The sequence below is a fragment of the Phaseolus vulgaris genome, chromosome 1 (genome assembly GCF_051622355.1).
Source record: "Phaseolus vulgaris cultivar YP4 chromosome 1, ASM5162235v1, whole genome shotgun sequence".
NCBI classification, from domain to species: Eukaryota; Viridiplantae; Streptophyta; class Magnoliopsida; order Fabales; family Fabaceae; genus Phaseolus; species Phaseolus vulgaris.
The window spans coordinates 9,642,441-9,653,703 of NC_143498.1; the positions used below are offsets into that span (position 1 = coordinate 9,642,441).

General features: G+C 23.5%; 2 non-coding genes across 2 annotated transcripts; both read left to right on the forward strand.

Moving 5' to 3' along the window:
• The first annotated feature begins 4,240 nt into the window (after window positions 1-4,240).
• Window positions 4,241-4,343, forward strand: LOC137816776 (U6 spliceosomal RNA). The gene has a single exon (XR_011081888.1). It is a non-coding gene; the product is annotated as a U6 spliceosomal RNA (small nuclear RNA).
• Window positions 4,344-4,769: 426 nt separating this feature from the next.
• LOC137816765 (small nucleolar RNA U3) lies at window positions 4,770-4,990 on the forward strand. The gene has a single exon (XR_011081877.1). It is a non-coding gene; the product is annotated as a small nucleolar RNA U3 (small nucleolar RNA).
• The last annotated feature ends 6,273 nt before the right edge of the window (window positions 4,991-11,263 follow it).

The following is an 11,263-nucleotide window of genomic DNA, read 5'->3' on the forward strand; positions in this document are numbered from 1 at the left end:
ACATCTATAGATTCTTTTCAGACGTTAAATGGCTTAATATCCTACTAAATAGTCTAATGAAGATAAGTAAATCTACGTAACAAATTTTATAAGATATATTAGGACTTATAACAATGTTTTTTCATGTACAATGAAAGTAAAAACGTTTAACAGTTTGTACTATTAACGTTAGACAGTTTTATAATGTTAAATATATTAGATGATCTCACAGTTTTAAATATGTTAAATAATCTTATAAACATATTAAATATTTTACCAACGGTTCAACACTCCAGGTGAACTCATTTTTGTTTTTATATTAGTGTCTTCGTTCTCACATAGATGCTTTAACATATCAGGACCTTTCTAAATTCAGTTATTTTATTTTGAAAGTGGTTGGTGATGTCTTCCTTCTCACAAATATTTCAACATATCATGACCTTTCTAAATTTAGTTATTTTATTCGGAAAGTGTTTTCTAATGATCATTAAAAAATATAGTTGCGAAACTTGTAGTGACTTTAACAATTTTTTAAACAAAGAATCGCTTCAACATTTTAATTAAAGTCAATTCTAGAAAATTTTTAAAATACAAAACATTAATGGAGCTTTCAAAAAAAATCTTTTCAATAATATGTTTCTGATTCAATTAAATCAATTTGATTTATAACTGTTTGGAAAGTTTTATAAATATAACATTACCAAAGATTTTGAAAAACATAAGTTTTTCAAAATAATGATTTTGATTTAATTATTTTCGTCTGCTTTGATTTTTATATATTTTGAATGTATTTAATTTTTTTTCCAAAAGGAGTTTCATAGGTCAATGTCACGAAAACCAATCATACTAGAAGTTTTCTTTTAGAATGTCTACTACAAAAATATGAAGTGTTAGATTTGAATGTGATAAGAATAAAAAGTGAAACGTAACTATGATTTGGTCGACCCTCTCTACTATAAATTGAGGTGTTTGTCTTATGAAAAGATAGATTAAATATATGAGTGTTATGTTGTCAAATTACAAGCTTATGCTCTCTATTGGCTAGCCTCTTTAGGATAGACGCCTTTGATCTCTTTTCACCATTCTCCAAGTGATTTGGCCTCACCAATCACTCTCCCCACATCTCACGGAAACTCCAAGGAAACCATGGCTCCAATGGAGGTCTCCTTGACTCGTATCCTTCACTTGCTTACGCCAAATCCATCCTATTTGCAAGGAAATTCAAACCGGATGAAGAGGACGCTATCATTTGGTATCTAGATCTTTGATTCATCAAGAGCTAATTATATTCTTCTTCTAATTTCTTTTTCTTGGTTTCGTGTTGTTCATTTATATTCTTGATTGTTTTGAATTGTTTCTATTCATTTTTCTTACTGTTTTTATGGTGTTGTTTTTCAATTTTATTTGGTTCAAATGTGTTGTGTTCTTGAACCATCCATATGAAATTTTTTTATGGTGTTGTTTTTCAATTTTATTTGGTTCAAATGTGTTGTGTTCTTGAACCATCCATATGAAATTTTTTTAGGCTTCCATTGAGTAAATAGTGTGTGCTTTTACATTTGCTTGAGTCTTATTTCAATTTTATTCAGTGCAAGTTGTTTTAATTTGAGTCATTTTAATTTTGACTTTGAGTTCAAGTAATGTCTAGTCATGTGCCTCCAAACTGTTATGAATTATATGTAGTACTTATTTTAATTGTTTAGGTTGTTTGTTCTAATTTGAGTTTTACCTCTAATCTGAATTTGGATTTTGGTGCATTTTAATTTTTACATCATTGAGTTCTATACTTGTTCTTAGTTCCATATAATTTTTGGTTTCATTAATTTCTATTATGTCGTGAAATCTGTTTTCTGAATTCAATTAGGATTCCTTTATTTTTTAATACACATGTAAAAAAAATAAATAAAATTTATAACTTTTAAAAACTTAAAAAATTATGAATGACGAGTTTTATACAAAATTAAAAAAGAGAAAAGATCATTTGAAGATAAATTATGTTTTCTTTTTTTAATGTCAGGAAAGGTAAAAGATATTTGAAATATTAATTTTTATTTAGTTTCCCAACAAGAATTCATTATTGCAAAATCATAATATTTTAAATGAGTGTTTTCTTCTTTTTAGAACATAAATTTAAAAATTGATGTTTAAAAAATAGGAAACGTAAGTTTATACTTCATATTAATAAATATAAATACACATGATTATAGTGAAAATAAAAAATATGGATAAACATAATAATAATAATAACATTTTTTATTCATAATATACTATAAGTTTATATTATTAATATAATATATTAAATATAAATATATATATATATATATAAAATATATATAAAATGCATATGCACGAGAGAGTGATGCATTTCTACTAGTTTTTATAAAATAAATTGGTTTAGAAATAATTTTTGAAAAAATAAAATGAGAGTTGTTTCAATTCATTTTTCTTACCTTTTTATGGTGTTGTTTTTCAATCGGTTCAAATGTGTTCTATTATTGAACCATCCATATAAAATGTTTTTAGGTTTCCATTAAGTAAATAGTGTGTTTTTACATTTGTTTGAGTCTTATTTCAATTTTAATCAGTGCAAGTTGTTTTAATTTGAGTCATTTTAATTTTGACTTTAAGTTCAAGTAATATCTAGTTATATAGTTATATATCTTCAAAATTATTATCAATTCTGTGTAGTACTTATTTTAATTGTTTTGGTTGTTTGTTTTAATTTGAGTTTTGGTGCATTTTAATTTTTACATCATTGAATTTTATACTTTTTCTTAGTTCCATACAATTTTTGCTTTCATCAATTTTTATTACGTTTTGAGTTGTGAAATCTGTTTTTGAATTCAATTAGGATTTCTCTATTTTTTAAATAAGCATGTAAAAAAATAATAAATAAAATTTATAATTTTTAAAAACTTCAAAAATTATGAATGACGAGTTTTATACATAATTATAAATAATCATTTAAATTATGTTTTTTACTTAAGTAATATATTATAATTTAATTAATAAAAATATTTGTTAAGAATAATTTTATTTATTTTTTAATGTTAAAAAAGGTGAAAAATATATGAAATATAATTTTTATTTAATCTCAAAAAAAAATTATTATTGCAAAATCATAATATTTCAAATGAATGTTTTCTCCTTTTTAAAATATATGTATATAGCGAAATTGATTACAGATAAGTTTGCACTTCATTTCAATAAATATATATAAATAAATGTGAATATACATAATAATAATAATAATAATAATAATAATAATAATATTTTTTATTTATAATATATTGTAAATTTATATTATTAATATAAGTGTATTAATTATAATATTTATTTGAGTTTTAATTTTAAATATAAATACATATAAATAAAAAAAATACGATACACAGAAAGAGAATAGCTGATCTTTATAAAATAAATTGGTTTAGAAATAGTTTTTTGAGAAAATAAAATGACAGTTGTTTTGCATATATAATTAAACACCTACAGTAGCCTAGTAGACCTTTTGATTACTGTGTTCTGTAGCCTTTACTTCTAACTTCACAATTCTATCTTTTCACTTTATCCCCTGTGTAATGTTGTATCATCTTCTGATAACATCTGAAAAAATATATTTTTTAATACAATAACAATAATACATATATTCAATAGATTATATAAGTGAAAATTTCTTTAATTTACATATTTTTGTTTAAACATATAGGAAAGATTATAATTATTCTAAAAATTAATTTGTTTACACCTTAATGGACATGTTAAATCTATCTGTACTTAGTGAAAAAAAGTAGGAAAAGGATAATTTAAAGGATAGTAAAAAAACACTAAAAGTAATAGTCAAAACAATTTCTTAAAAGATATAACTATATTTTTACAATAACTTTCTGTGCTTATAAAATTACTGACATAATATAATAACAATATTAGAAAAATGTCAAATCAAATCAAATGAAGTGAATAGAAGAGCAATGATAAGGATAGGTACAAAGCAGATAGGTTAGCAGTGTTTACAGTGCAATCCCCTTATTGTGTGTTTCAAAAAATATTTTCCTTCAGGTCTACTTTTATGTTCCTCTGCTCAGCTTAGGAAACAACTACACCCTTTACACCTTCTTCTCTATTTCCAGTCCATTATGTTGCTCTGCATACTCTACTTTCCTTCCACTAGTGCTGCAAGTTGTTTAGTTCCCGTTGAAGTCCCACACCGTATAATGTGACAAAAACATTAATGTTTATATTAATGCCAACTACATTTATGCTTGTCCCTTTGGGGACATCCGATAAAATTGGAACGATACAGAGAAGATTAGCATGGCCCCTGCGCAAGGATGACACGCACAAATCGAGAAATGGTCCAAATTTTTTTTTATTTTTTTCTGTCATGGAAGTTCTCCGCTCCATCTCCCGCTGTGGCAGCGCAACCTCAACATTGAACAACACCCACCAATGAAAATAATGTGTTTTCAAATTTATTTTTCTCCCTGCTGAGTTCGTTTTATGGAAGTTCAGGTGAGTTTGTGTGTAATTTTTGAATGTTTTATATTTTGAGTTTGAAGTTTATTATTGTTGATAACGCATGATACTTGTAGTATTGAGAGATAGTGTTCCAGACATGGCATATTTGGCATCATGGAATATGAAGAAGTTAGGAGGAAAAAAGAATGTCTGTGGGATTGTTCTGGCTTTCTTTTACTAGACCTGTAGTTTACAGTTTGCCATGACGAAGTCCCACATTAAAAACTTTTCGAAATGAAAACAAGTTTATAAAGAGACACCTAATACACTTGGTCACGACCTTACTTGAACAGGATCTGTTCTATAGGCTCGTACCTCTGTATCCTTGAGTTCTAAGGAGACAGGAACTAAAGTCTGGTGGATGAACCATGACCCTGTGATCAGAGCGTGATTAACGGTCTGGTGTCCCTTCTCTCAGGAGAAGATACATCCTTAGCTGTAGAGGATCGTTCCCAGTCATTATGTTTGGGATGGTCACAGGGTTGTCTGACAGACTCTATTACTTTTTTCATTCACTACACATTTTTATTTTTTCCTGGAAACACAAACTGGTGTTTGAGACCTATGTACAGATCCATCATAGGTGAATGAGGAGTGATAGAAGGACTTGTTGTTAAAGCTATAAGACACTTGTTTTCATCTCTCAAGTTCAAAATAAATATATTTCTTTCTTCATTTATTTCCTCTCTGTTCTGTTCCACCCTGTATATCAAACAAATACATAATATTAGTGTGTATGTATTTTTGGAGAAATAATCCTAAAAAGAAAATTAAGTTAGTGGATTTTTTAGTTATTTCACTCAACAGGTAAATATGTATTTTCAAAATATGTAATAAAGTTTTTCAAATTTATTAAAATAAATAAATTTATAAGTAAGCCCTGCCTTAAACCGTTTAAAAAAATTATGTTTTAAAAACACGATTTTTATATTTTTTAAAAGACTCCTCAAAAGTCAACTTTTTTTTTATTTTTTTAGTTTTATAAAGCCGTACACATAATGCATTTCCTTCATTTTAATTTTTTCAACTTTAATGTTTTTCAACTTTTATGTACATCTTTTTTATATTCAAAGGTTTTATTTGTTATTTTTTTTTTAATTTTAAAATTTTTATGTAAATTATTTTGAGATATTTTTTAATAATTTGATAAATAAATTCATATTAAATTTTTTTACTTTTTAAAGTTTCATCAGCATCTTTTAACTTTTTAAATAAATATTTTTTATTATTAAAATTAATAAGTGATTCTTATATATTACATATATGTGAATATTTTGGAGAATATATGATAATATTTTAGTATTTAAATTTAAATTTAAATTTATTAATAAAATAATTAAAAAATGTGTTACAATAAAATAAATGTCTATCTGAAATAAAAAAAGATAATTGTAAAAAATTTCATAAAAAGTGAATTATACTTCATTAAAAGATTATATATTCAAAGTAGGATTTTTCTTTATTAGAATTTGTTATTGAAAATACCACTTCCTATTCCAATGTAGCCGGTTTTCAATGTATTATGTCCCAATTTATTTGTATAATATGTTAATAGTTTACTCATTTTCATAAATTTTAAAAGAAAATGTACTCAATTGATAAAAAAATCACATAAATTCTCTAAAGTGTAAAGTTTATAATAAATATTATTGTTAAATTAAAATTGTAACAAATGTAAGGATGGAAAATAGTTTTAGAATAGAAGTTGTATAATTAAAGTGAGATTTGAATATTTATTGTTAAATTTAAAAAAAAGAATACAAGTAGAAATTTAGTTATTCGATTTTATTTTAAAAAAATCATATTTTTTTAAAATCCTATTTTTTTTTTCTAAGTATCTAGGAAGATACTGTTTACGTGGATTAAAACGCGAAGACTTTTTGTGTTTGCAACGATTTGCCATGAAAGAAAAGCGGAGAATGGGAAAAATGTTCCCTTCTGCAATGCCAAGAAACAATAAGAAAGACAGGTGGCTTTCTTTAATTATATTTTTATCCTCCTCTGCAATAACATTAAAAAAATTATAAAAAAAACTGTTCAAATATATAATATAATATAAATAAAATATATAATATAATATAAATAAAACATATTAAATATTAAATAGATTTATATTATTAAAATATTTTATAATATTATTAATATAAATAAGATAATTATTTATAATAAAAAATAAATTTTATATAATAATATTTTAATTTAATAAAATATAAATATAAAATAATAGTATTTGTTATATCTAGATATATTATGGATTAATTTTGTTTTAATATATTAAAATTTATTGTGTTTTTATTTTGTATGATTTTTACAATTATAAATATTACAATTTTTTTATTAAAAAGAAAAATTAACTAAAATCTATACAAAATTATATTATATTTTATTTTTTAATTAGTAAGGTAAGGATAAATTTGTAAATATATATTTTTAACATTTTAAAAAAATTAAAAAATCTTTCAAATCTATCATATTACTCACAAACTCCAATAAACTTTTCCTACAAATCCATCTTATATACCTTAATCCAAACAACCTCACTTTCTTCACACTTTCCTCTTAAATCACTTCAAATCCACTTCCTCAAATCCTCACTTTAATCCAAACAAAGCTTAAGGCTTTGTTTGGATTAAAGAGTAAAAATGAGAGTGAATTTTGATGATTTAAGAGAAAAGTGTAAAGAAAGTTAAGATGTTTGGATTAAGGTAAATAGAGTGGAAAGTGTGAGGAAAGTTAATGATAGTTTGTGAGTGATGTGATAGTTTTGATTGAAATTGTATTTTTTTTAATTGATAAAATGTAATTTTACATATTTGTCCTTACATTTAAAAATTGTTAAAAAATTAATTTAATTTATTTATGTATAAATTATAATTATTTTTAATTAAAATATTATTTAAATATTTATAATTGTAAATATTTAATAAAAACTTAATTTTAAATTAAATAAAAAATTATTATTTTTATCTTTATTTTTTCTAATTAATAATTATTATATAAATTTATTTCTTTATTCTTAAAAATATTTTTATAATTTATTATATATATAATATAATTATTTTTTATAATTTTAATTATATTTTTATATTTAAATTATAATTCTACTTAAATTAAAATAAAAATAATTTAAGTTTAAAATAGAAAAGGATAAAAAAGTAACTTACAATTAATTAATTAAATAAATATAGGTATATAGAACTTTCTTCTCAAATGTGCGAAGAAAGTTTAGGAGGTGAAATTTTTTTCCATTTTTTGTGTTTTAATATATTTTATTACTTTGGTTTTTGCAATTTCTTCGTGAACAGTACAACTTCTCCTTTCTCTTCCTTTCTTTGTTTAAAAACAAACTGATCCTAAGATTTTGACTTCCTTGCTCATAAGTTTGACGATCAGATAACGTCATTAGATCCCTGACAGTGAATTTTACAAGATTGTTCGATCAAATTTTCAGATAGAGTAAATTTATTCTTGGTTACTTTTTCTTTGAGTTTATTTTGATCTGGTTAGATTTTTTTTAGTTTAAGCTTGCATGTGATGATTTTTTCTTTAAAAATAGTCTCGGTTATATCAGGTCTTAGTGGTATAGTTAAATTTTTTATCAGGGGTCTTTAGTGGAGGTTAGGCTACCCTTAAGCTTTTGGTGATTATATATAATTTATATATAACTTATTAAAATCATATCTATTTTGTTTAATTTGGAGTTACACCTCATTGCCTTTTTTATAATAAAAAATTTTGGATTTTTTTTAATACCACATCTTGTGGTCAAACTTAAAAAAAAATACTACATTCTATTTTGAAATTCAGTATACAATTTGACGTGTTTTAGATGCTTTCCAATATCACATATTATTTTAGATCTTTATTAAAGTGGTGATAACATTTATTGAAGTAATGATAAAAATACCACATTCAATTTTGGAATATTTTGAAAACCACATTGTTTTCTAAATTCATAAAAATACCACCTTCTATTTTAAAATTTAGTATACAATTTTACTTGTTTTAGATTTATTTTCAATACAACATATTGTTTTAAATTTTTTATTAAAATGATGGTAAAATTACCAAATTCAATTTTGGAATATTTTGAAAACTACTTTTTGTTTTCAATTTTTAAAAAGAATATCATATTCTATTTTGAAATTTAATATACAATTTGACTAATTTTACTTGTTTTAGATTGTTTTCTAATACCATATGTTCTTTTAGATTTTTATAAGAGCAGAATCATATAGTTGTTTTAAAAGTCTAGCCAAGCCCAAAATTCCATCTTAGGTGGTCAACAATAAAAATTATGAGAATATATTTAAAAAGATATATTTGCATAAATAATAAACTAATATATTTTTAACAATTTTTTCAATATCACATCTTGTGTTAGAAATTTATTAAAGTGATTATAAAATTTACTAAAGTAATAATAAGAATACAACACTTAATTTTGAAATATTTTGAAAACCACTTTCAAACTTATAAAAGAAAGTCATTACTACTAAAACGACATTAAATAAAAAATAATTTTAAAAATAGAATAATTAATTATTATATGAAATAAATGGTATATTATCTTATAGATTATTTTAAATATTAATATTTTTTTATTTTTTAAAATAATATATAATTTAATTAATATAATAATTAATTATTTTTTATCTTTAAAATTAATTTCTAATAAATTTATATTTAATGATTTTCTTATACTACATATATTTTGAAATTCAATATATTTAACTTTTTTTTTAATACCAAATCTTGCTTCTTCTTTTTTTTCTATAAAATAATCATTATAATTATTTTAGAAGTGTAAGTAAGACAAAAACATAAAATCTGAGGTCGGTCAACAATAAAATTTATGACAACGTATTAGAAATGGTATATATATTTATTCAAAAAATTTATGATTCTAATTATAAATAATGATATATTAACTAAAGTATCTGTTTATAATCCTTACTCTTTTCTTCATGGAAATCTTCTATTTATAGCATTCTTGAATATGACCTTGTAGCTTATGTGTTAATTCATGTCTTTTGTGTCAATGCTTTAACAGAGTTTGACTGTTTTTTGGCTGACACTTTTTTATCTAGCACAAAACAACTTTATCTTTTATACATCGTTTTATAGTGAAAATATAAATCTAAAATCTTTTCGAAAACTTATTTTTGTGTGTTGGAGGAGAATCATAGTTTAGGATTTATCTTTTCTTGATTTGTTTTGAGTCTTTTGATTTTTTATTTTTTTTATTTCTGTTAAAATAAAAAGCTTTTTAGGATCATCTAATGACCGTCATGTTTTATAATTCTTGCAAATCTTGGTTTCTTGATCTTTGTTATTTTTATTTTTTTTTAAATTGAAAAATAAGTTGGTTATAAGAAATTTTGGGTTGAATCTTTCACATAGACTATTCCTCGTGAGTTTTTTTAACTTTGATTGATAGACCGTCTAACAAACCATTTGATAGATCGTATATTGCTATTTTTTTAGTGTGTTTTTACTCATGTTTTCGTATACTCTAAAACTTAGCTTGATTCTTTGTTTTTGATATTGTGATTTACATGCATGAACTGATATGATTGAGGCAGTCTTTGTTTAATTTTAGCCACTAGCCATATTAGTTGCCTACCTTTCATTATAATCCACATTTTAGCCCCTTTGATCCTAAAACTTTTTTCTTGTTTTTAACAATCATTATAAGCCTGAAAACAGAAAAACCATATTTGTCCATACTTTATAAGACTAAGGTGCTTTTAAAATCATTTTGGAAGGTCCAGATAAGGCATGCAATACCTTGGCCAACTATGAAGCAAACCTGTTACGATGAAGAAGGCTTGAAATAGTGGATGGAAATGGGTTGGTTGAAGGGCATGTGACATGGTACAGTTGCTTCCATGGATAGGTGATGGTACTGTGTAGAGCATAGATGGAAAACAAAACAAAAATTGTAAAAAAATAAAAAATGGAAAACAATAGAAATTAAGAATAAAAAATAAAACAAAAACAAAAATAGATTAAAATAATGGAAAAAACAAGAATAAAAACAAAAAAAGTAATAAAATAAGATAATGCAAATCAAAATAAGATAAAGATATAAGATAAGAAATAAGAAAAATAAAATATGATAAATCAATATAAGATATAAAAGAATAAAATAAAATAAGATAAAGAATATCATATATTTTTATTTTCTTTTTTTATAAACTATAATAAATAAATAAATAAATAAAACTATTCAAAAGAAAACAAAGTTAGATATGCAAAAAAGATAAAATTGCAAATGAAACAATAAAAAATTATGTAGATAAAAAAAACTGATAACTAAATTCAAATTTGATTTCCTGGAAACAATGTCAAATCTGATAGTTATTGTTTTGTTGTCAAATTAAAATGATTTCAACGTAGACTTGTCTAAGACTAGAGAGATGATAATATAATTGTGCTTAGATGACCCCAAGTCATCTCCCAACAATTCAATAGTGAAATCAGTAAATCAGTGTCCAAAATCTATTTGCAAGCAAGAAAAGTTACCAATAACAATAAAGATAAAAAGGGGTTCAAATTGTTTGACAGAAAATATAAAAGAGATTAAAACAGAAAATAAATAGCGGTTGATCCCCAAGTTCTTCCACCATTGAGTTCTTCACAAGTTCTTTAAAGATTAGTCTTTTCTCAATCCTCAAACAGAGTTAAACCAGATTAAACATGTGGCGATCTGATTCAACTGAAGCTCACCAATAAAGCATGTCTCTACTAGTTTGATATGTACCCA